At 36.1% G+C, this 25,162-nt stretch overlaps 1 non-coding gene across 1 annotated transcript; it reads left to right on the forward strand.

The window, feature by feature from the left end:
* Positions 1-1,356: 1,356 nt before the first annotated feature.
* Positions 1,357-1,464, forward strand: LOC118972944 (U6 spliceosomal RNA). Its single transcript, XR_005062100.1, has one exon. It is a non-coding gene; the product is annotated as a U6 spliceosomal RNA (small nuclear RNA).
* Positions 1,465-25,162: the final 23,698 nt, after the last annotated feature.

Raw genomic sequence — 25,162 nt, forward strand, 5'->3', positions numbered from 1 at the left:
TATTTGAACTAATTCTAAGCTGTTCCTTTTTCCCTGCCTTGTATTCCTTCAAAAACTCCAACAAAGGCAGTAACCTAAATTTTCCTTTTGCTCCTGTCTTATGCGTTCTGAATACCAAGGTGTTTCTTCCATATGCCACTGCATGTATGCCTTACCTTCTGTGTCTAGAATCTGTGAGTATAATAAACTTTGTGTTTTTCTGAGCCTCTCCTGTCTTCTCGTGTGGCCTCAAATGAATGACCATTTAATAAAAGAATACAAAACACAGCCCAACTAGATAATAAAACAGGCTATAAATTTTTAGTAATTAAAACAGACTGATACTAACAGAGACAGACTAACCATTTGAATAAAATGCAAATTCTGGATATAAACAAATACATATGGATACAGTGTGAGCAAAAATTGACTTTGTCATACCTGATTTTGAAGCAACTGGGAAGTGATTTGGAAAACAAAACTGTATCCATAGCTCAATCTATATGACAAAATTTATTCCAAAGATATTTTGATGAAATTGACTATATGAAAAAATTTTAAATCTTCATTTAAAAAATACACTATGCAAATTCAAGGATAAATGACATACTGAGAAAATACAATTCTGTAATAGAAAGGGACCTAATATTTCCAACATAAAATTTCTCATAGTCAGGAAGACAAAGAACAACAACACAAAATTAAATAGAGGCAAAAAACATGAACAAACAATTCACAGTATAAGAAATAATAATGCTCCTTAAAATATGGAGAGATGCTCAACCCCACTCATAATAGAATTTTAAATTGAAACTACACAGAAATTCCACTACTTTTTGGACTGAAAAACACTCTACAATATGGTGAGGAAATAGTTATCACATATATAAGTGGTGAGTAAAGCAAAACAATATACTTATGGGGTATAATTTGGTATTATCTATCAAAATATTAAATGCATGTGTCTTTTGACTTAGCATTGGTACTTCTGGAAACAATCCTACAGAACATACACACAAACACACATCACACAACATATGTGTAAGGTTATTTATAGCAAGGTTGTGACAGCCAGACAGGAAACAACTCAGTGGATAACTATGGTGAGCTAGTGAACTTAGCCATGCTTCATCCACAGAATGGAGTATATTTACACTATTAATACATGAAAAGGAATACCCCAATGTACTTCAAAGACTCCAGGATATATCAAATGACAAAAGTAAATTATAGAGCAATGTATATAGTATGCTATTTTTGTATAAAATGGGAATAAAATAATATCCCCATTAGTAAATAAAATAAAAAATTCAAGTTTGCTTGTATTTGCCTAAAGAAATAATGGAAAGATATATAAATAAACATACTAAAACTAATATGCTCTCACTTCAGCAGCACATACACTAAAATTAAACTATATAAAGGAGATAATGATGGCCCCTGCACAAGAATGTCACACAAATTCATGAAGTGTTCCATATTTTGGCTACGGAAATTGACAACCACATTCATGAAGCTAAAAAAAATCCCCAAACAAGATTAACCAAAAGCAAGAGAAATCAGCTTTTGAATGCAGCAAGAGAAAATCAACTCATATAAGGGAAGACCTATAGGCCTATCAGTGGATTTCTCAGCAGAAACATTGCAGGCCATAAGATAATTGGATGATACATTCAAAAAACTGAAATAAAAATACTGCCAAACAAGAATACTATGGCTGGAAAAACTATCTTTTAAAAATGTAAGAAGATACCATTTGAACCAGGAATTCCACTTCTAGGAATTTACCCCAAGAAAGCAGCAGCCCAGTTTGAAAAAGATAGATGCACCCCTATGTTTATTGCAGCACTATTTACAACAGCCAAGAAATGGAAGCAACCTAAGTGTCCATAAGTAGATGAATGGATAAAGAAGACAAGGTACATATACACAATGGAATATTATTTAGTCATAAGAAGAAAACAAATCCTACCATTTGCAACAATGTGGATAGAGCTAGCGGGTATTATTCTCAGTGAAATAAGCCAGGCAGAGAAAGACAAGTATCAAATGATTTCACTCACATGTGGAGTATAAGAACAAAGTAAAACTGAAGGAACAAAACAGCAGCAGAATCACAGAACCCAAGAATGGACTAACAGTTACCAAAGGGAAAGGGACTGGGGAGGATGGGTGGGAAGGGAGGGATAAGGGCAGGGAAAAAGAAAGGGGGCATTATGATTAGCATGTATAATGTGGGCAGGGGCATGGGGAGGACTGTGTAACACAGAGAAGACAAGTAGTCATTCTACAGCATCTTACTACAAAATCAAGCTAAATATCAACATGAATGCATTTGAAAGAATAAATCTCACTGGTGAAGGTAGATATATATAAAAATACAGATTAAATTAAGAATGTTAATGGTAGTGTGCAAATTACTTTGAACCTTAATATAAAAGTTAAATAAAAATTTGTTAATGAATACAAAAATAAAAAGAAACAAAATCTGACTACCAGAACAGAAAGTGTGTGGGGAGTAATAGGACTATAGTATATTTGTATGGGATTGAGGTTAAACTGTTATCAACTTAAAATAAAAAGGATCATAATGGACTGTAATGAACAATTATATGCCAAAAAATTGGATACTTTGGAAGAAAGTTATAAATTCCTAGAAACATACAATCTGCCAAAGTTGAGTCAGGGAGAAACAGAAATCCTGAAAATACCAATAAATAAGCAGGTTGAATGAATCAAAAACCTACTAATGAAGAAGAGCAAAGGACTATATGGCTTCATGGGTGAATTATACCAAACATTCAAAGAATGAATATCAATACTAATTTTTGTTTTAACAAAAGGGTTTAATGTAATCACAAAACAATTTTATAATGAATTATTGCTGCAAAAGATTGTGAAGCATTAAAATTAGCTATGTAGACCATATACTCTGTGTCACACATACACTTATATTGATACTTCCACTAATATGGAAATGTTGACAATAATTCTTTTCATATACAAAAGAAGTAAAGATTTTCTGTCAGAATGACTTCAATTTATAAAAAATTATATCAAAATACATCCACATTAATGAATTATTACTCACTTTGAAGGTGCAGATTTACTTAAGGAATTATTCAGAATTTATTCACATCTGTATTGAGCTCTACAAACATTTCATGTTTGGACAATTTATATAAATCAGAAGAAAAAATGATGTCATATATAATGAGAAAGGCTACTCATTACTTAAATGCTCCCTCTGCTTTCTATTAGTTAAACCTTCAAACGTTGTTACCAAACACTTTTGAACCATATTCTATGACTATGAATTTCAAGTAAATTGTTGCATTACATAAATATAAATAAAAATGAGATATCCTTTTTGGTAGTCTTTACTACAAAATAGTAAACTTACAGAAAAAATAAGTGAAGAAAAAATGTATTATATAGAGATAAGCTATGTATGCTTAAAGGGGCAAAGCTAGAAAGCACTGCTATAAAATCTGCAGCTTTTTATTGAAGTATAATTGACATACAATATCTTATTAGTTTCAGGTGTACGTCGTAATGACTCAAAGTTTTTATACATTATGAAGTGATCCCCATGATAAATCTAGTTACCATCTGTCACCATGCAGTTATTACAATATTATTGACTATATTCCCTATACTGTAGATTACATCCCCCAAATTAGTGATTTTATAATTTAAAGTTTGTATCTCTTAATCCCTTTCATCTATTTTGTCCATCCCCCTAACCTCTCCCCAACAGTTTGTTACCTGTATCTATGAATTGGCTTCTGTTTTGTTTTGTTTTTCATTAGTTTTATTTTTTAGATTCCACATATAAGTGAAATCGTTTGGTATTTGTTTTTCTCTGATTTACATCACTTAGCATAACACCCCCAAGTTCCATCCGTGTTGTCACAAGTTGTGAAACCTATAATAGATACTTTATATATATATATATATATATATATATATATATATATATATAAATTGCCAACACTTATTTTTTGTGTGTCTTTTTGATAATAACCTATCTGACGTGTGAAGTGATACTTTATTGTGGCTTTGATTTGCATTTCCTTGATGATTAGTGATGCTGAGCACCTTTTCATGTGTCTGTTGGCCATCTGTATGTCTCCCTATGTCTTCTGTTCAAGGTCTATGACCTTTTTTAATTAGTTTGTTTCTGATACTAAGTAGTGTAAGTTATTTATATGTTTTGGATATTAAACCCTTATTCGATACACAATTTGCAAATATCCTCTCCCACTAGGTAGCTTTCCATTTTGTTTCGTTGATAGTTTTCTTCACTATGCAAAAGCTTTTTAGTTTGATGTAACCCCATTTATTTATTTTAGCTTTTGCTGCCCTTGCCTGAGGATACTGGTCCAAAAAATATTATTTCTAGGAAGAGCATAAAGAGCTTACTGCCTATGTTTTCCTCTAGGAGTTTTATTGTTTCAGGAGGTACTTTCAAGTATTTATTTAATCCATTTTAAATTAATTTTTCTATATGATGTAGGTTCCATTTTATTCTTTTGCATGCAGCTGTCCAGTTTTCTCTTAACCATTTTTTGAAGATACTCTTTTCCCCAATTGTGTATTCTTGACTCCTTCGTCATAGATTAACTGACCATATATGCATGTTTTTTTCTGAGTTCTCTATTCTATTCCATTGATCTATGTGTCTGTTTTCATTCCAGAACCATACAGTTTTGATTATTATAGCTTTGTAGTATAGGTTGAAATGAGGGAATGTGATACCTTCAGTTTTTTATTTATCAAGATTGCTTTGGTTATTTAGGGTTTTTTATGGTTCCATATAAATTTTAGGATTCTTTGCTCTAGTTCTGTAAAAAATGTTATTGGCATTTTGGTAGGGACTGCATTGTATATGTATCCATACCAAGTGAGGTGGTATGGACATTTTAACATTATTAATTTTTCCAATCCATGATCACAAAATATCTTTCCATTTATTTGTGTCTTCTTCCATTTATTTGATCAATGTCTTAATTTCCACAGTACTCATCTTTAACCCCCTTGTTTAAATCTATTCCTCATTATTTTATTCTTTTTGATGCAATTTTAAATGGGACTGTTTTATTGATTTCTTTCTGATACTTTATTATTAATATATGGTAATGCAATGTACTTTTAAATATTAGTTTTGTAGCCTGTAACTTTACTGAATTTATTTACTAGTTCTAAAAGGGTTTTGGTGGAGTATTTAGGATTTCCTATCTATAATTTCATGTCATCTTCAAATAGTTCTACTTCTTCCTTCCCAATTTGTATTTATTTTCTTTCTTTTTTTTTTTTGCCTACTTTCCATGGTAAGACATCCAACACTGTGTTGAATAAAAGTGGTGAAAGTGGGCAACCTTAGCCTGTTCCTGATTGTAAAGGAAAGGTTTTCAGCTTTTACCATTGGGACATTAGCTATGGGTCTACCAAATATGGTCTTTACTATATTGGGGAATTTCTTCTTTACCCACTTTATTGATAGTTCTTTTTCATAAATGGGTGTTGAATATGATACTTCTTAACTCCTTCAAAAATAAGAACAGGGAATACTTCCAAGCAAATTTTATGAAACCAGTATCACCTTAATATGTAAGCCAAAAAGAAGAGAAGAAAAGATGACTACAGGCTGATATTGCTAATAACATAGACACAAAAATCCTCAATAAAATGCAATCAGTCCAAATTCAAAAGCATAAATGGGTTATATTTAATAACCAAGTGGTATTTATTGTTGACATGCAAGGATGTGTCAACCACATAAATCAATGTGATATACCATTTTAACAAAATGAAGGAAAAAAATGATCATCTCAGTAGGTGTAATAAGAATTCGATGAAATTCAACATCTGTTCATGATAAAAACTCTCAACAAATTGGGTATAGAAGAAGCATACCTGAACAAAATTAAGGCATGTATGACAAGCCCAGGCTAACATCATAGTCAATGGTGAAAGGTTAAACATTTTACTTCTAAGGTGAGAGACAATAAATACAAGACGCCCACTCCTAACACACTTATTTAGTATAGCACTAGAAGTACTAAACAGAATAATTAGACAAGAGAAATAAATAATTAAATGTATTAAAATCAGAAGGGGAAAAGTAAACTTATGTCCATTTGTAGATGACCTGTTCATATAAGTAGAACATGCTAAATATTCAACAAGAAAAATGTTTGATATAATAAACCAATTCAATAAATTTTCATGATACAAAATCAACATAAAAATCAGTTGTATTTCTATACACAACTATCTGAAAAGAGAATTAAAAAACAATTCTGGTCATAATAGCAAAAAAGGAAGAGAGACAATAAAAAAGTACATAAGAATAAACTACTTAATCAAAGAAGTGGAAGACTTATGCACTGAAAACTATAAAAGATGTAGGTCATTTAAAGAAGACACAGATAAATGGAAAGACATCTGTGTTAATGGATTAGAAGAATTACTATAGGCAAAATTTCCTTACCACACAATGTGATCTACATAGTCAATGTAAATGCTGTGAAAATTCTAATGGCATTTTTCATACAAAAATATCCTAAAATTCATATAGAACCACAAAAGTCTGAAAATCAAAAGTGATCTTAAGCAGTAAAAGCAAAGCTGGAAACATTACACTACCTGATTTCAAAGTATACCATGTTACAGTAATGAAAACAGTAAGGTATTGTTTAAAAACAGTATAAAAACAGACACACAGAACAATAGGAAAAAATAGAACAGCCAGAAATAAATTCATATATATATGGTCAGTTGTTCTTCAACATAGATTCCTAGAAGACAAAATGGGGAAAGGAATCCTCTTCAATAAAAAGTTGGGAAAACTGAATATCCACATGCAGAAATTTGATGCTTCTCTCACATCATATACAAAATTAACTCAAAATGCATTAAAGACTTGAATGTAAGACCTGAAACTGTAAAATTCCTAGAAGAAAACATAGGGAAAAACCTTCATATTTGTCTGGACAGTCTTTTGCATATGACACCAAAAGCACAGACAACAAAAGCAGAAATGAACAAGTGCTACTGCCTTAAGCTAAAAAGCTTTTGTACAGCAAAGAAAACAATCAGCAGAGTGAAAAGGCAACCTATGAATTTGGAGAAAATATTTGCAAATCATGTCTCAGATAAGGGATTAATAGCCAAAATATATAAGGAACTCATACAACTCACTAGCAATATGTATGCCCTGGTTTACAAAAATGAGCAAAAGACATGAATACACATTTTTCAAAAGAAGGCATTAAAATGGTCCCAGGTATATGAAAAGGTTCTCAACTTTACTAATAATTATGTAAATGCAAATCAAAACTAGTGAAATACCACTTCACACAAGTTAAAAAAGCAATTACCTGAAAGACAAAAGGTTGGTGAGAATTTGCAGCAAAAGAATCCTTTATGCATTGTTGATGAGAATGTCAATTGGTATAGTCATTATGGAAAATAAAATGGAGGTTCCTCAAAATATGAAAAATAAAACTACAATGTGATCCAGAAATTCCAATACTGGGACTTCCCAAGATAGGGAAACATCCTAAATGTCAGTGAATGAATGAATATATACAATGGAATGTTATTTAACCTAAAAAAAAAGAAATTCTGTCATTTGTGACAACACATTAACCATGAGGCCATTATGCTAAGTGAAACAAGGCAAACACAGAAACACAAATACTGCATGATCTCACTTATTTGTGGAGTCTAAACTGATCACTCACTGAAACAAAGAGTAGAAAGACGGTTACCAAAGACTGGAGGGATGGGGAAATGGGATGATACCCATAGTGTACAAAGTTTCAGCTAAGCAAGGTGAATACCGTTTGGAGATCTAATGTACAATAATGTGACAAAAGTTAATATTGTATTGTATTATTGAAATTGTATACTTGAAATTGTATATATTGAATATTGTATACTTGAAATTTTCCAAGACAGAAGATCTTAAAACTTATCATTATATACAAACACATGCAAAAAAGTGACTATGTGAGATGACGGATACATTAATTAGCTTGACCGTGGTGAATATTTCATAATATATACATATATCAAATCATGTTATACACTTTAAATACATACAATTTTTGTCAATTTTACCTCAATAAAGTTGAGGAAAAAATAACACTATGTTGGATGTAAGGATGGGAAAACATGGTGGATGAGACTAGGGATTTGGAAACAAAACGCTTTTTTTTGTCTTTTTTTTAAATTTTACTATCATTGATGTACAATTACATGAACAACATTACGGTTACTGGACTCCCCCTATTATCAAGTCCCCATCAAATACTCCATGACAGTCACTGTCCATCAGCATAGTAAGATGCTGTAGAATCATTACTTGTCTTCCCTGTGTTGCACTGCCACCCCGCACCCCCGCACATTACGTGTGCTAATCGTAATGCCCCCTTTTCCCCCTTATCGCTCCCTTCCCACCAATCTTCCCCAGTCCCTATACCTGTGGTAACTGTTAGTCCATTCTTGGGTTCTTTGAGTTTTCTGCTGCTTTGTTCCTTCAGTTTTTCCTTTGATCTTATATTCCATAGATGAGTGAAATCATTTGATACTTGTCTTTTACCACCTGGCTTATTTCACTGAGCATAATACCCCCTAGCTCCATCCACATTGTTGCAAATGGTAGGATTTCTTTTCTTTTTATGGCTGAATAATATTCCATTGTGCATATGTACCACATCTTCTTATCCATTCATCTACTGGTGGACACTTAGGTTGTGCCCATTTCTTGGCTATTGTAATTAGTGCTGTGATAAACATAGGAGTGCATATGTCTTTTTCAAACTGGGCTCCTGCATTATTAGGGTAAATTCCTAGGAGTGGAATTCCTGGGTCAAATGGTTTTTCTATTATCAGTTTTTTGAGGAACTTCCATACTGCTTTCCACAATGGTTGAACTAATTTACATTCTCACCAGCAGTGTAGGAGGGTTCCCCCTTTCCCACATCCTCACCAACATGTGTTGTTGATTTTCTTTTGGATGTTGGCCATACTGACTGGTGTGAGGTGATATCTCATTGTGGTTTTAATTTACATTTCTCTGATGATTAGGGATGTGGAGCATCTTACTTTCTTCATTGGAGAAGTGCCTGTTCAACTCCTCTGCCCATTTGCTTATTGTTTGTTGAGGTGTGTGAGCTCTTTATATAATTTGGATGTCAACCACTTATCACATATATCATTTATGAATATATGTGATATTTGCTTTTTGTTTGTTGAGGTGAATGAGCTCTTTAAATAATTTGGATGTCAACCACTTACCACATATGTCATTTACAAAAATATTCTCCCATACTGTAGGATGTCTTTTTTTTCTACTGGTGTCCTTTGCTGTACAGAAGCTTTTTAGTTCGATATAGTCTCACTTGTTCATTTTTGCTTTTGTTTCCTTTGCCTATGCAGATATGAAGAAGTTGCCTATGTTTATATGCAAGAGACTTCCACCTATACTTTCTCTAAGAGTTTTATGGTTTCATGACTTAGTTAGGGTCTTTGATCCATTTTGAGTTTACTTTTGTGTGTAGAGTTAGACAGTAATCCAGTTTCATTCTCTTACATATAGCTGTCCAGTTTTGCCAACAGCAGCTGTTGAAGAGGCTGTCATTTCCCCATTGTATATCCATGGCTCTTTTATCATATATTAATTGACCATATATGCTTGGGTTTATATCTGGGCTCACTAGTCTGTTCCACTGTTATGTAGATCTGTTCTTGTGCCAGTACCAAATTGTCTTGCTTAGTGCAGCTTTTTAATACAGCTTGAAGTCAGGGAGCATAAGTACCCCTGCTTTATTTTTCCTTCTCAGGATTTCTTTGGCTATTTGGGGTCTTTTATTGTTCCATATGAATTTTAGAACTATTTGCTCTAGTTCATTTAAGAAAGCTGTAGTTATTTTGAAAGGTTTTGCATTGAATCTTCAGACTGCTTTAGGTAGGATAGCCATTTTGACAATATTAATTCTTCCTAGCCAAGCGCATAGGATGAATTTCCATTTATTAGTGTCCTCTTTAATGTCTGTAAAGCGTGTCTTGTAGTTTTCAGGGTATAGGTCTCTCACTTCCTTGTTTATGTTTATTCCTAGGTATTTTATTCTTTTTGATGCAATTGTGAATGGAATTGTTTACCTGATTTCTCTTTCTGCTAGTTCATCATTAGTGTATAGGTTTTCAATATATTTCTGTGTATTACTTTTGCATCCCACAGCTTTGCTGAATTCAGAGATTAGATCTAGTAGTTTTGGAGTAGATTCTTTAGGGATTTTTATATACAATACCATGTCATCTGCAAATAGAGACAGTTTGACTTCTTTCTTAACAATCTGGATAAATTTTATTTCTTTGTGTTGTCTGATTCCATGGCTAGGACCTCCAGAACTATGTTGAATAAAAGTGGGAAGAGTGGGCATCCCTGTCTTGTTTCTGATCTTAAAGGAAAAGCTTTCAGCTTCTTGTTGTTAAGTATAATGTTGGATGTGGGTTTGTCATGTATGGCCTTTATTATGCTGAGGTACTTGGCCTCTATACACATTTTGTTTAGAGTTTTTATCATGAATGGATGTTGAGTTTTGTCAAATGCTTTTTCAGCATCTATGGAGATAACCATGTGGTTTTTGTCCTTCTTTTTGTTGATGTGGTGGATGATGATTGATATTCGAATGTTGTACCATCCTTGCATACCTGGAATGAATCCCACTTGATCATGATGGATTATAATTTTGATGTATTTTTTAATTTGGCTTGCTACTGTTTTGTTAAGTATTTTTGCATCTATGTTCATCAGGGATATTGTTCTGTAATTTTCTTCTTTTGTGGGATCTTTGCCTGGTTTTGGTGTTAGAGTGATGTTGGCTTTGTAGAATGAGTTTGGAGGTACTCACCCCTCTACTTCTTGGAAACTTTAAGGAGGATGGTTATTAGGTCTTCACTAAATGTTTGATAAAATTAAGCTTTGAAACCATCTGTCTGGTCCAGGGTTTTTTTCTTACATAGTTTTTTCATTTCTACTTCAATTTTCTTGCCGGTAATTGGTCTATTCAGATTTTCTGTTTCTTCTTGGGTCAGCCTTGGAAAGATGTATTCTCCTGGAAAGTTCTCCATTTCTTCTAGTTTATCCAGTTTTCTACCATATAATTTTTCTAGTATTCTCTCATAATTCTTTGTATTTCTGTGCTGTCTGTAGTGATTTTTCCTTTCTCATTTACAATTCTGCTTATGTATGTAGACTCTTTTTTTCTTGATAAGTCTGGCTTTGGATTTGTCAATTTTGTTTATTTCCTCAAAGAACCAGCTCCTGCTTTCATTGATTATTTCTATTGTCTTATTACTCTCCATTTTATTGATTCCTGCTCTAATCTTTATTATATCCCTCCTTCTACTGACTTTGGGTCTCATTTGTTCTTCCCTTTCTCATTTCATTAATATTGAGTTTATACTGTTCATATGGGATTGTTCTTCTTTCCTGAGGTAGGCCTGTATTGCAATATACTTTCCTCTTAGCATGGCCTTCACTGCATCCCACAGATTTTGCAGTGTTGAATTGTTGTTGTCATTTATTTTAATATATTGCCTGATCTCTCTTTTTATTTGGTCATTAATCCATTGATTATTTAGGACCATGTTATTAAGGTTCCATGTGTTTGTGGGCTTTTTAATTTTCTTTGTGCAATTTATTTCTAGTTTCATACCTTTGTGATGTAAGAACCTGGTTCATACAATTTCAATCTTTTTTTAAATTTACTGAGGCTCTTTTTGTGGCCTAATATGTGATCTATTCTTGAAAATGTTCCATGTGCACTTGAGAAAAATGTGTATTCTGCTGCTTTTGGGTGTAGAGTTCTGTAGATGTCCGTTAGGTCCATTGGTTCTACTATGTTGTTTAGTGCCTCTGTTTCTTTACTTATTTTCTGTCTGGTTGATCTGTCCTTTTGAGTTAGTGGTGTGTAGAAGTCTACTAAAATGAATGCATTGCATTTTATTTACCCCTTTAATTCTGTTAGTATTTGTTACACATATGCAGGTGATCCTGTGTTGGGTGCACAGATATTTATAATAGTTATATCCTCTTGTTAGACTGACCCCTTTATCATTATGTAATGTCATTCTTTTGTCTCTTGTTACTTTCTTTGTTTTTAAGTCTAATTTGCCTGATACAAGTACTGCAACTTCTGCTTTTTTCTCCCTATTAGTTGTATGAAATATTTCCTTCTTTCCCTTTACTTTCAGTCTTTCTATGCCTTTGGGTTTAAAGTGAGTCTCTTGTATGCAGCATATAGATGGTTGTTGGTTTTTTTAACCATTCTATGACTCTATGTCTTTTGATTGGTGCATTCAGACCATTTACATTTAGGGTGCTTATCGATAGTTATGTACTTATTGCCATTGTAGGGTTTAGATTTGTGGTTACCAAAGGTTCAAGGGTAATTCCCTGACTATCTAACAGTCTGATGTAACTCACTTCTTGTACTATTACAAACACAACCTAAAGGTTCTTTTCATTCCTCCTCAATTTTTTATATGTTAGGTATCATATTCTGTACTCTTTGTGTATCTCTTAATTGAATTTGGGGGTAGTCGATTTTATTTTGCATCTGCTTAGTAATTAACTGTTCTGCTTTGCTTTGGTTTTATTTCCCCTGGTGACACCTATTTAGCCTTAAAAATACTCCCATCTATTCCAGTAACTTCAAAATGCACTTTAGAGATGATTTGTGGGAGGTAAATTCTCTCAGCTTTTGCTTATCAGAAAATTGATAAACTGCAGTGACTGCCAGTTTGCAAGCAGGTCCTGGCAGGCCAGAAGGAAGGCACAGCAGGCTGTGTGTCACAGTGGGCGGCCTCATAGCTGAGTAAGCAGCCAGGGGGATGGCGTAACTGAAGCTCCTCAAGGTTCCCAACCTGCTGGGCAAAGTGTGTCCAGACATCCTTGTCAATTTTCCTTCAAATTTAAATGATAATCTTGCTGGGTAGAGTATTCTTGGTTCGAGGCCCTTCTGTTTCATTGCATTAAATATATCATGCCACTCCCTTCTGGCTGTAAGGTTTCTGTTGAGAAATCTGATGACAACCTGATGGGTTTTCCTTTGTATATGATCTTATTTCTCTCTCTAGCTGCTTTTAAAAGTCTGTCTTTATACTTGATCATTGTCATTTTAATTATTATATGTCTTGATGTTGTCTTCCTTGGGCCCCTTGTGTTGGGAAATCTGTGCACCTCCATGGCTTGAGACACTATCTCCTTCCCTAGATTAGGGAAGATTTTAGCAATTGCCTCCTCAATAACACTTCTATCCCTTTTTCTCTCTCTTCTTCTGATAACTATATAATGTGAATATTGTTCCATTGGATTGGTCACACAGTTCTCTCAATATTCTTTCATTCTTAGAGATCCTTTGTTCTCTCTGCATCTCAGCTTCTTCTCTAATTTGTATTCCATTTACCATCTCTTCTACTACATCTAATCTGCTTTTAAATCCCTCCATTGTATGTTTCATTTCAGATATGGAATTTCTTAATGATTGAATCTCCATCTTAAATTCGTCCCTGGGTTCTGGAATATTTTTCTGTACCTCCATGAGCATATTTATGATTTTTATTTTAAACTCTCTTTCAGGAAGATTAGTGAGTTCAATTTCATTTGGCCTTTTTTCTGGGGCTTGTGAGATTTTGGTTTGAACCAGGTTCCTTTGACATTTCATAATTCTATGTGGTGCTGTTCAGTGCCCAGAAGCTCTAGTCTCTGTAGCTTCTCAGCCCCTAGAGTGAGGTTGGGGGTCATAAGGGAGTGGCACTGGTTCCCTGGGGCAAGGAAACCACTGTTTCATGATTTCTGGCTACAGTGCCTGTCTCCAGTGTCAGAGCCAGTTGGCTGAGCATGCAGGTGTGAGCTTCTGTGCTTTGCGTCTCTAGCTGTTGTAGGTGGGGCCTCCCTCTGGCTGTCCTGATGCCAGTGCAGGGACTGCCGGTTTGGAGGCCAGTGCAGGCAGGCTAGGAGGGAGGTGCAGCAGGCTGTATGTCACAGTGGGGGGCCTCATAGCTGAGTAGGCATCCAGGGGGATGGGACACCTGAAGTTCCTCAAAGTTCCCAACCTGCTGGGCAAAGTGTGTCCAGACAACCTTGTCCACCTATCCTTTCTTCTGCACAGCAAGCTCTATGCTAACCCCACACCTTCAGTAGCCCTCTCACTGCTAAGAAGCCTGTCAGATCACCCATGTTTCCTTTGTTCCAGAGTGGCTGGATATGGATTCCCATCCTCCACAATGGCTGGAATCTCTGTCTCTCAGGCACTCCACCTGTCCCAGTTCCCCAGTCCCACAAATCTCCAGAGCACCACACCATGTAGGTTTGTGCTCCAAAGCAGACTTCCAGGGCTGGGTGTTCAGCAGTCTTAGGCTTCCACCCTCTCCCCACTCAGTTTCTCTTCCTCCTACCAGTGAGCTGGAGTGGGGGAGGGGCTCGGGTCCAGCCAGATCAAGGCTTTCATATGTTACCCTGTTTTGTGAAGTCTGCTTTGTTCATGAGGTCTATATGCAGTCTGATGCAGCCTTCTCTCCTGTTGGTGTTTTTAGGGCTAGTTGTATTAACTAAATTTTCACACTATATGTGGTTTTGGAAGGAATTCTCTGTCTCACCTCTCAGGCTGCCATCTTGAATCTTCTCTTGGAACTCCAAACTTTTTATAAAAATATTTTTATGATGTTTTAATTTTTGGAATATGTGGTTCCATTATCTACTCACACATTAAATTAATTTAAAAAGTAAATGAAAAGGATAAAAGACCTGGGTATTAGCTTTGGCTAGTAGGAGAGCCACTTCTATGAAAAACAGGAGAAGAAAACTAGATTGATCAGAATGTACGTGGAAAGAGAGGTGTGTACAGATGGCTCATTCAAAGATGCTTGGTGGGCAGAGCCAAGATGGTGGTGTGAGTAGAGCAGCAATAATCTCCTCCCAAAACCACATTTATCTATGAAAATATAAAAAAGACAACTCTTCCTAAAATAGAGACCAGAGGACACAGGACAACATCCAGACCACATCAACACCTACGAGAACCCAGCACCACACGAAGGGAGTACAAGCCCCAGCCCGGTGGGAACCGAACGCCCCTACCCCAGCCCCCAGCGGGAGGAGAGGAGTCAGCAGGGAGCAGGAGGGAGCCCAGGACTACTGAACACTCAGCCCCAGCCATCTGGACCAAAGTGAAGACACAGTGCATGCGTGGGGTCCTGGAAACTAGGGAAACAGGGCAGCAGGACTGGTGAGTGGGTGCATGAGGCTGATGCCGGAGAACAAAGAAACGGGAGTGGCTTTTTTTTTTTTCTTGGCGAGTGCTTTTTGGAAGCCTTAAAGGGACAGGGACCCCAATACTAGGGAAACAGGGCAGCAAGACTGGTGAACGGGTGCCTGAGACTGGAGCCTGAGGAACAAGAAAATCGCGCATTTTTCCTTTTTTTTTTCTTTTGTTGTTGCTGTTGTTGTTTTGGTTTGGAGAGTGCTTTTTGGAAGTCTTAAAGGGGCAGGACAGGGCACTTAGCCCAGAGGCAGGGAATCTGGGGATCTCTGGGCACTCAAAACCCCCGGGCAGCAGGGAGCACGGAGGCCCCTTATGGAGATAAATAGTTTCCCAGCCACTCCCCCTCCAACGGAGGTCCACCATTTTGGAGGAGCAGCCAGAGCCAGGCCACGCCCACAGCAACAGCAGAGACAAACTCTACAGCAACTGGGCAGGAAGCAGAAGCCCTGTCTGCACACAGCTGCCAAGCACAAGCCACTAGATGTTGCTCTTCTCCCAGGAGAGGTAGGCTACAAACCAACAAGAAGGAAAGCTCTTCCAGCGGTCACTCGTACCAGCTCTGCAAACTATTTCTATCACCATGAAAAGGCAAAACTACAGGCAGACAAAGATTACAGAGACAACACTGGAGAAGGAGACAGACCTAACCAGACTTCCTGAAAAAGAATTCAAAATAAAAATGATGAACATGCTGACGGAGATGCAGAGAAAAATGCAAGAGCAATGGGATGAAGTCTGGAGGGAGATCACAGATGTCAGGAAGAAGATCACATAAGTGAAACAAACTCTGAAATGATTTATAAGCAGAATGGATAAGATGCAAGAGGCCATTGAAGGAATAGAAACCAGAGAACAGGAACGTATAGAAGCGGACATAGAGAGAGATAAAAGGATCTCCAGGAATGAAACAATACTAAGAGAACTATGTGACCAATCCAAAAGGAATAATATCCGTATTATAGGGGTACCAGAAGAAGAAGAGAGAGGAAAAGGGATAGAAAGTCTCTTTGAAGAAATAATTGCTGAAAACTTCCCCAAACTGGGGGAGGAAATAATTGAACAGACCACGGAAATACACAGAACCCCCAACAGAAAGGATCCAAGGAGGACAACACCAAGACACATAATAATTAAAATGGCAATGATCAAGGACAAGGAAAGAGTTTTAAAGGCAGCTAGAGAGAAAAAGGTCACCTATAAAAGAAAACCCATCAGGCTAACATCAGACTTCTCAACAGAAACCCTACACGCCAGAAGATAATGGCATGATACATTTAATGCAAAGAAATAGAAGGCCCTTGAACCAAGGATAGTTTATCCAGCATGACTATCATTTAAATATGATGGCGGGATTAAACAATTCCCAGACAAGCAAAAGCTGAGGGAATTTGCTTCCCACAAACCACCTCTACAGGGCATCTTACAGGGACTGCTCTAGATGGGAGCACTCCTAAAAAGAGCACAGAACAAAACACACAACATATGAAGAATGGAGGAGTAGGAATAAGAAGGGAGAGAAGGAAAGACTCTCCAGACAGTGTATATAACAGCTCATTAAGTGAACTAAGTTAGACAGTCAGATACGAAAGAGGCTAACCTTGAACATTTGGTAACCAAGAATCTAAAGCCTGCAATGGCAATAAGTACATATCTCTCAATAGGCACCCTAAATGTAAATGGGATTAATGCACCAATCAAAAGACATAGAGTAATAGAATGGATAAAAAAGCAAGACCAATCCATATGCTGCTTACAAGAAACTCACCTCAAACCCAAAGACATGCACAGACTAAAAGTCAAGGAATGGAAAAACATATTTCAGGCAAACCACAGAGAGAAGAAAGCAGGGGTTACAGTACTAATATCAGACAAAACAGACTTCAAAACAAAGAAAGTAACAAGAGATAAAGAAGGACACTACATAATGATAAAGAGCTCAGTCCAACAAGAGGATATAACCATTCTAAATATATATGCACCCAACACAGGAGCATCAGCATATGTGAAACAAATACTAACAGAACTAAAGAGGGAAATAGACTGCAATGCATTAATTGTAGGAGACTTCAACACACCAAAGGATAGATCCACTGGGCAGAAAATAACTAAGGACACACAAGCACTGAACAAGACACTAGAGCAGATGGACCTAATAGACATATATAGAACTCTACATCCAAAAGCAACAGGATATACATTCTTCTCAAGTGCACATGGAACATTCTCCAGAATAGACCACATACTAGCCCACAAAAACAGCCTCAGTAAATTCCCAAATATTGAAATTCTACCAAACAATTTTTCAGACCACAAAGGTATAAAACTAGAAATAAATTCTACAAAGAAAACAAAAAGCTCACAAACACATGGAGGTTTAACAACATGCTACTAAATAATCAATGGATCAATGAGCAAATCAAATAGAGATCAAGGAATATATAGAAACAAATGACAACAACAACACAAAGCCCCAACTTCTGTGAGACGCAGTGAAAGCAGTCGTAAGAGGAAAGTATATAGCGATCCAGGCACACTTGGAAGAACAATCCAAAATGAATAGTCTAACATCACATTTATCGAAAATGGAAAAAGAAGAACAAATGAGGCCTAAAGTCAGCAGAAGGAGGGACATAATAAAGATCACAGAGGAAATAAACAAAATTGAGAAGAATAAAACAATAGCAAAAATCAATGAAACCAAGAGCTGGTTCTCTGAGAAAATAAACAAAATAGAAAAGCCTCTAGCCAAACTTATTAAGAGAAAAAGTGAATCAACACAAATCAACAGAATTAGAAATGAGAACTGAATAATCATGACAGACTCCACAGAAATACAAAGAATTATTAAAGACTACTATGAAAACCTATATGCCAACAAGCTGGAAAACCTAGAAGAAATGGACAACTTCCTAGAAAAATAGAACCTCCCAAGACTGACCAAGGAAGAAACACAAAAGTTAAACAAACCAATTACGAGCAAAGAAACTGAAACGGTAATCAAAAAACTACCCAAGAACAAAACCCCGGGGCTGGACGGATTACCTCGGAATTTTATCAGACACACAGAGAAGACATAATACCCATTCTCCTTAAAGTGTTCCAAAAAATAGAAGAGGAGGGAATACTCCCAAACTCATTCTATGAAGCCAAATTCACCCTAATACCAAAACCAGGCAAAGACCCCACCAAAAAAGAAAATTACAGACCAATATCCCTGATGAATGTAAATGCAAAAATACTCAATAAAATATTAGCAAACAGAATTCAACAGTATATCAAAAAGATCATACACCATGACCAAGTGGGATTCATCCCAGGGATGCAAGGATGGTACAACATCTGAAAATCCATCAACATCATCCACCACATCAACAGAAAGAAAGACAAAAACCACATGATCATCTCCATAGATGCTGAAAAAGCATTTGACAAAATTCAACATCCATTCATGATAAAAACTCTCAGCAAAATGGGAATAGAGGGCAAGTACTTCAACATAATAAAGGCCATATATGATAAACCCACAGCCAACATTATACTGAACAGCGAGAAGCTGAAAGCATTTCTGCTGAGATAGGGAACAAGACAGGGATGCCCACTCTCCCCACTGTTATTTAACATAGTACTGGAGGTCCTAGCCACTGCAATCAGACAAAACAAAGAAATACAAGGAATCCATATTGGTGAAGAAGAAGTTAAACTGTCACTATTTGCAGATGATATGATATTGTACATGAAAAACCCTAAAGACTCCCCTCCAAAACTACTAGAACTGATATTGGAATACAGCAAAGTTGCAGGATACAAAGTTAACACAAAGAAATCTGTGGCTTTCCTATTCACTAACAATGAACCAATAGAAAGAGAAATCAGGCAAACCAATCCATTCACAATTGCATCAAAAAGAATAAAATACCTAGGAATAAACTTAACCAAGGAAGTGAAAGACCTATACCCTGAAAACTACAAGTCACTCTTAAGAGAAATTAAAGGGGACACTAACAAATGGAATCTCATCCCATGCTCATGGCTAGGAAGAATCAATATCATCAAAATGCCATCCTGCCCAAAGCAATATACATATTTGATGCAATCCCTCTCAAATTAACAGCAACATTCTTCAATGAACTTGAGCAAATAATTCAAAAATTCATATGGAAACACCAAAGACCCCAAATAGCCAAAGCAATCCTGAAAAAGAAGAATAAAGTAGGGGGGATCTCACTCCCCGACTTTAAGCTCTACTACAAGGCCATAGTAATCAAGACAATTTGGTACTGGCACAAGAACAGAGCCACAGACCAGTGGAACAGATTAGAGACTCCAGAAATTAACCCAAACATATATGGTCAATTAATATTTGATAAAAGGAGCCATGGACATACAATGGCGAAATGACAGTCTCTTCAACATATGGTACTGGCAAAACTGGACAGCTACATGTAGGAGAATGAAACTGGATCATTGTCTAACCCCATATACAAAAGTAAACTCAAAATGGATCAAAGACCTGAATGTAAGTCATGAAACCATTAAACTCTTAGAGAAAAACATAGGCAAAAACCTCTTAGACATAAACATGAGTGACCTCTTCTTGAACATATCTCCCCCGGCAAGGAAAACAACAGCAAAAATGAACAAGTGGGACTATATTAAGCTGAAAAGCTTCTGTACAGCAAAAGACACCATCAATATAACAAAAAGGAACCCTACAGTATGGGAGAATGTATTTTAATATGTCAGATCCAATAAAGGCTTGATGTCCAAAATATATAAAGAGCTCACACACCTCAACCAACAAAAACAAATAACCCAATTAAAAAATGGGCAGAGGAACTGAGTAGACAGTTCTCTAAAAAAGAAATACAGATGGCCAACAGACACATGAAAAGATGCTCCACATTGCTAATTATCAGAGAAATACAAATTAAAACTACAATGAAGTATCACCTCACACCAGTAAGGATGGCTGCCATCCAAAAGACAAACAACAAATGTTGGCAAGGCTGTGGAGAAAGGGGAACCCTCCTACACTGCTGGTGGGAATGTAAATTAGTTCAGCCATTGTGGAAAGCAGTATGGAGGTTCATCAAAATGCTCAAAACAGACCTACCATTTGACCCAGGAATTCCACTCCTAGGAATTTACCCTAAGAATGCAGCAATCAAGTTTGAGAAATACAGATGCACTCCTATGTTTATCGCAGCACTATTTACAATAGCCAAGAATTGGAAGCAACCTAAATGTCCATTGGTAGATGAATGGATAAAGAAGATGTGGTACATATACACAATGGAATACTACTCAGCCGTAAGAAGAGGGAAAATCCTACCATTTGCAGCAACATAGATGTAGCTGGAGAGTATTGTGCTCAGTGAAATAAGCCAAGCGGAGAAAGAGAAATACCAAATGATTTCACTCATCTGTGGAGTATAAGAACAAAGGAAAAACTGAAGGAACAAAACAGCAGCGGAATTACAGAACCCATAAATGGACTAACAGGTACCAAAGGGAAAGGGACTGCGGAGGATGGATGAGCAGGGAGGGATAAGGGGTGGGAAGAAGAAAGGGGATATTAAGATTAGCATGCATAGGGGGGGATGGAGAAAGGGGAGGGCTGTACAACACAGAGAGGACAAGTAGTGTCTGTACAACATTTTGCTATGCTGATGGACAGTGACTGTGATATGGTTTATAGGGGGGACCTGGTATAGTGGAGAGCCTAGTAAACATAGTATTCTTCAGGTAAGTGTAGATTAAAGATTTAAAAAAAAAGAAAGAAAGAAAGAAAAGGGGGATTACTCCTTGAAAGGAAAAAACTAATTGTAAATCAAAAGATTAACGCATGCTTTAAATATCCTTAATTTTGATCACTTAAAGGGTGTTAGATGATCGGCTATGGAGGTACACTTTTCTGATAATATTCCTTTCTCTTAATAAAAAAAAAAAGCAGTTCCTGTGTGGTGACCTCCAATGAGTTCTACACAATGGTTTAAAGGGCATATCAAAGTGTGGGCAAAGGGTATGTTTGTTTTTATACAGAAGATCAAAGCCTAATTTGGCTAACCAGAAAATGAACTAAGATACGATATGAAGAAGAACTTCCAACATCAGTACTCTCTGGAAGACTCATACCAGAAGATGATCATCAAAAAACCTCAACAAAGATCCAGGTGATGCTGCAGTTGTAGCTGCATTCATCCCACCAGTTCCTGGACTTGCCATGGGAATGAAGAAGGAGATATCTAAGCTGGCCTGTGCATACAGTAAAACAACAAATTTGACTGGATCTGTACTGTTGGAACTCAACCAAGAATTAGGAGAAGTGCAAGTTGTAACACTCCAAAATCTTTCAACTACAGACTATCTGTGGTTAAAAGAACATATGGGATGTGAACAGTTCCCAGGAATGGGTTGTTTTAATTTGTCTGATTTCTCTCAGACTGTTCAAGTACAGTTGGACAATATCCATCATATCATAGACAAATTTTCACAAATGCTTAGGGTACCTAACTGGTTTTCTTGGCTTCACTGGAGATGGCTGGTAATTATAGATCTGCTTTGTTTATGTAACTGTATTCCTATTATGTTAATATGTGTGCGCAATTTAGTCAGTAGTTTAAAACCTATACATGCTGAAGTTACTCTACAAGAAGATATGTCAAAGAAATAATCAATCCTCCCATGTTTTCTTCCATCTGCTACCACTGTAGCATTTCTACTTTCTTCCTAATTATAACCCTTAAATTGAATTCGTGCCTCATACCGAATTTACCGAGTATCATAATTCCTCCACGTGGTAAAGATACCTCAAGACAAATGCTGGGCATAGAAGCCACAGGGCATAAATCTGCAAAGAAGTAAAAAGCTAACCTTTTCAAACAATATGGCTTCTCTCTCACTTACCAACTTTACATCTCCCTGTATGTCCCCGGAAGATGACTGGTTAGCCAGAGACGAGTAAGATACTTCAAGGGAGGAACAACCTAAGACAGGCACAGTCGCAGGGGGGCCATCAGGTGAGAAATTGGGGATCAACAGTGGTGAGGCTTAGAACCTCACTCCCCCCACTGTTTTGAGAGAAATCTTCTGCATCCGTGGATGTTTTAATGCCCTTGTCTAGCTCGGATTAACACATAGTCTACAGGCACACACCTGATCTTCTACAATTGCTCTCTTACAACACTAAACTATGTTTTCTACCTTTATCTTGCATCTACCTACCACTTCAGCATTTTATTAAAAATAAAAATAATAGTAATAATAAAGGGAGAAATGTGGGATCCACATATAAATCAAGTACAAAAATCAAACGAATATTCATATTTGACCTGATTGTTTACAATTCATAATGCGTGATCAAAACCGAAAGTTTCTGTGATGACTGCCCTTGTACTGTTCACCATATAAGAACTTATTCACTATGTAAGAATTTGTTCACCATGTAAGAACTTGTTCGTTATGCTTCAGAAGATTGGAGACTGACGAGAATTAGGCTTGAGATGGATTAATGATTGTGCATTGAGCATTGACTCCCCTATACAGAATTTTATTGTCGTTAACAACCATTTGATCAATAAATATGAGAGATGCCCTCTCAAAAAAAAAAGATGCTTGGTATTTAAAAGATGACAAATAGTAGAACAGTAATTAATAAAGATGGAAAAATTAAACATCAGTTCTTCAAAATAGGGAAATATGTGCTTACATGAAGATGGAATAGTTAAAAAGGAGCTAAGGGAAAAAGAAATACTGAATCTGGATGAAGAGTCAGAGGTGAATGTAGGTGATGTGTCTTAGAGCTCAAGAGGAAATAAAGACAACTACACAGATTAGCAAAAAGTACAAGCAAGAAGGATGTGAAAATTGATAAACAAATAATTTTTTAGGTGAAGATAAGGCAGATGAAAGCAAATTTTCTCTGTAAATAATAAAGATTTGAAGTCGTCGGCTTTAAGGTGGTGGAAGGAAATGGGATTTAAGAGAGAAAGGTGATGGTCATCGTGAAACATGAACCAGTTAGAAGATGATGCATGTAAAATAGAATTGTCAAACTGCGGTAAAAGCTACGATTTAGCTAAAGCACCAAATCTTGAATGAGGCTACATTTGTTCAGTTTTAGGATGACATTCTAAAAATTATCCCAGCAAAGATGTGAAGCAGGTGGAAATTATGTTAGTTAAGACCCTTACAATCTTAAAGTAAGTACTGTTATTATCCACATTCTACAGATGAGGAAATTGAAACACAGTGTTAATAAGGAATTTGCCTACAGATACTCTCCTAGCAAGTGGTGTTGCAGTTTGAATTTGAACAAAGGTTAATCTGACTCCAAAATTCATGTTCCTTATCACCAAGCCTGGCACACCGAAGACATTTATTGGATTCGTTTTAAATGACTGAATATATATCATTAATTATGGAAGTACAATGCAGTGGAGATTGGGCAGTAAAGATTAACTAATAATTAAAGGTAGTTTTTGATTTGTTAGAGAAGAAAACTGAAATATCATTGCTACAACTTTTTTTTTGAGGATTCATTTTGATTTTATTACACATCATAGATATGTTCACTATCCAGAGCAGGATGATTCTCTGTACTCTAAAGATCACAGGAAATGTTATTTTCACCTCTTCTTTTTTCCTCTGATATTGGAGTGGTATTTCAGATTATTATTTTGGGATTAGTTTAGTGCAAAATAAAAGAAACCATAGAAGGCAGTGTATAAATGACATCATTATGAAGCTATTTTTGTAACTTTGTAAGAATAACAAGGCTGTGTAGTATTCTAATGCTGATACTAAGGTACTTATATTTTGAGCATATATTACTAGAAAACAAAGAAAAACCAAAAAAGTGAAGAGTGGTCCTTAATAGTCTTCCATTCTTGTTTCTAGTTCCCTCTGACCCCCCATTTCACAGCGCCTGTGAAAAAAGCACAAGTCCTTGCATACTGAACATCTTTTCTTCACCCAGAGAAAGTAGAATATGCAACCACCTCCACTACTTGGCAATGTGTGCTTTAATAATCATGGCTACTTTTGGCATTGATGGAGTATGAGTTTCTAAAAATTCCTAATACCTGACCTAACCAGTTATTTACCTTGGCTTTACGTACTATATAGGTGAATCTCTGGAAAGTATACTCTTATATTCCTGGTCCAAATTAAGTTTAGCAAGGATATATTAGACATTGTTTACACATACACCAAAGGAGATTTTTTCCTTGAAGTTTTTTGGCAGGGAGGAGGGAAACACATATTCAACTTCAATTCTGAGGTAGTTAATAAGATAGTAATGAGAAAAACACAAGATCTTCTAGGATCTAACTTTTGTCTATATTTCTGGGCTTATGTCTTAATACTCCCCAAGTGGCACAACAAATGAGGTACTCAGAATCCCTAACATACCACTGGTGCTTTTGCATAATGCTTTTAAATTCAGCTTAATCAGTTTCTCTGGAAGAAGTTCATATCCCTGAGTTGTCACCCTTCTTTTATTTTTTCTAGAATCCTGGCATTACCTCAGTAATATATGCCATCACACTGTACTTTGTATAAATAACTTCATCTCTCTCACCAACTACATTATAAACACTAGAAGGAAGAAACTGTGTATTTGTCTTTCTTAAATGATAATATACCATATGTACTCTAGAAATGCTTCTTGAAACAACGGTGAAATATAAATACTCTATTTACAAGTGCTAGCTACGTCTTTTTCACAAAACTATGCAGAGATCTGTTCAGTATGACTTTGTAAACTTGGTAAGTTACTTCATTCAAACCTCTGTTTTGTCCTAAGATTAAACTAGAATGATTCGTATATTACTACAATGGAG

The sequence above is a fragment of the Manis javanica genome, chromosome X, assembly GCF_040802235.1.
Source record: "Manis javanica isolate MJ-LG chromosome X, MJ_LKY, whole genome shotgun sequence".
Classification (NCBI taxonomy): Eukaryota; Metazoa; Chordata; class Mammalia; order Pholidota; family Manidae; genus Manis; species Manis javanica.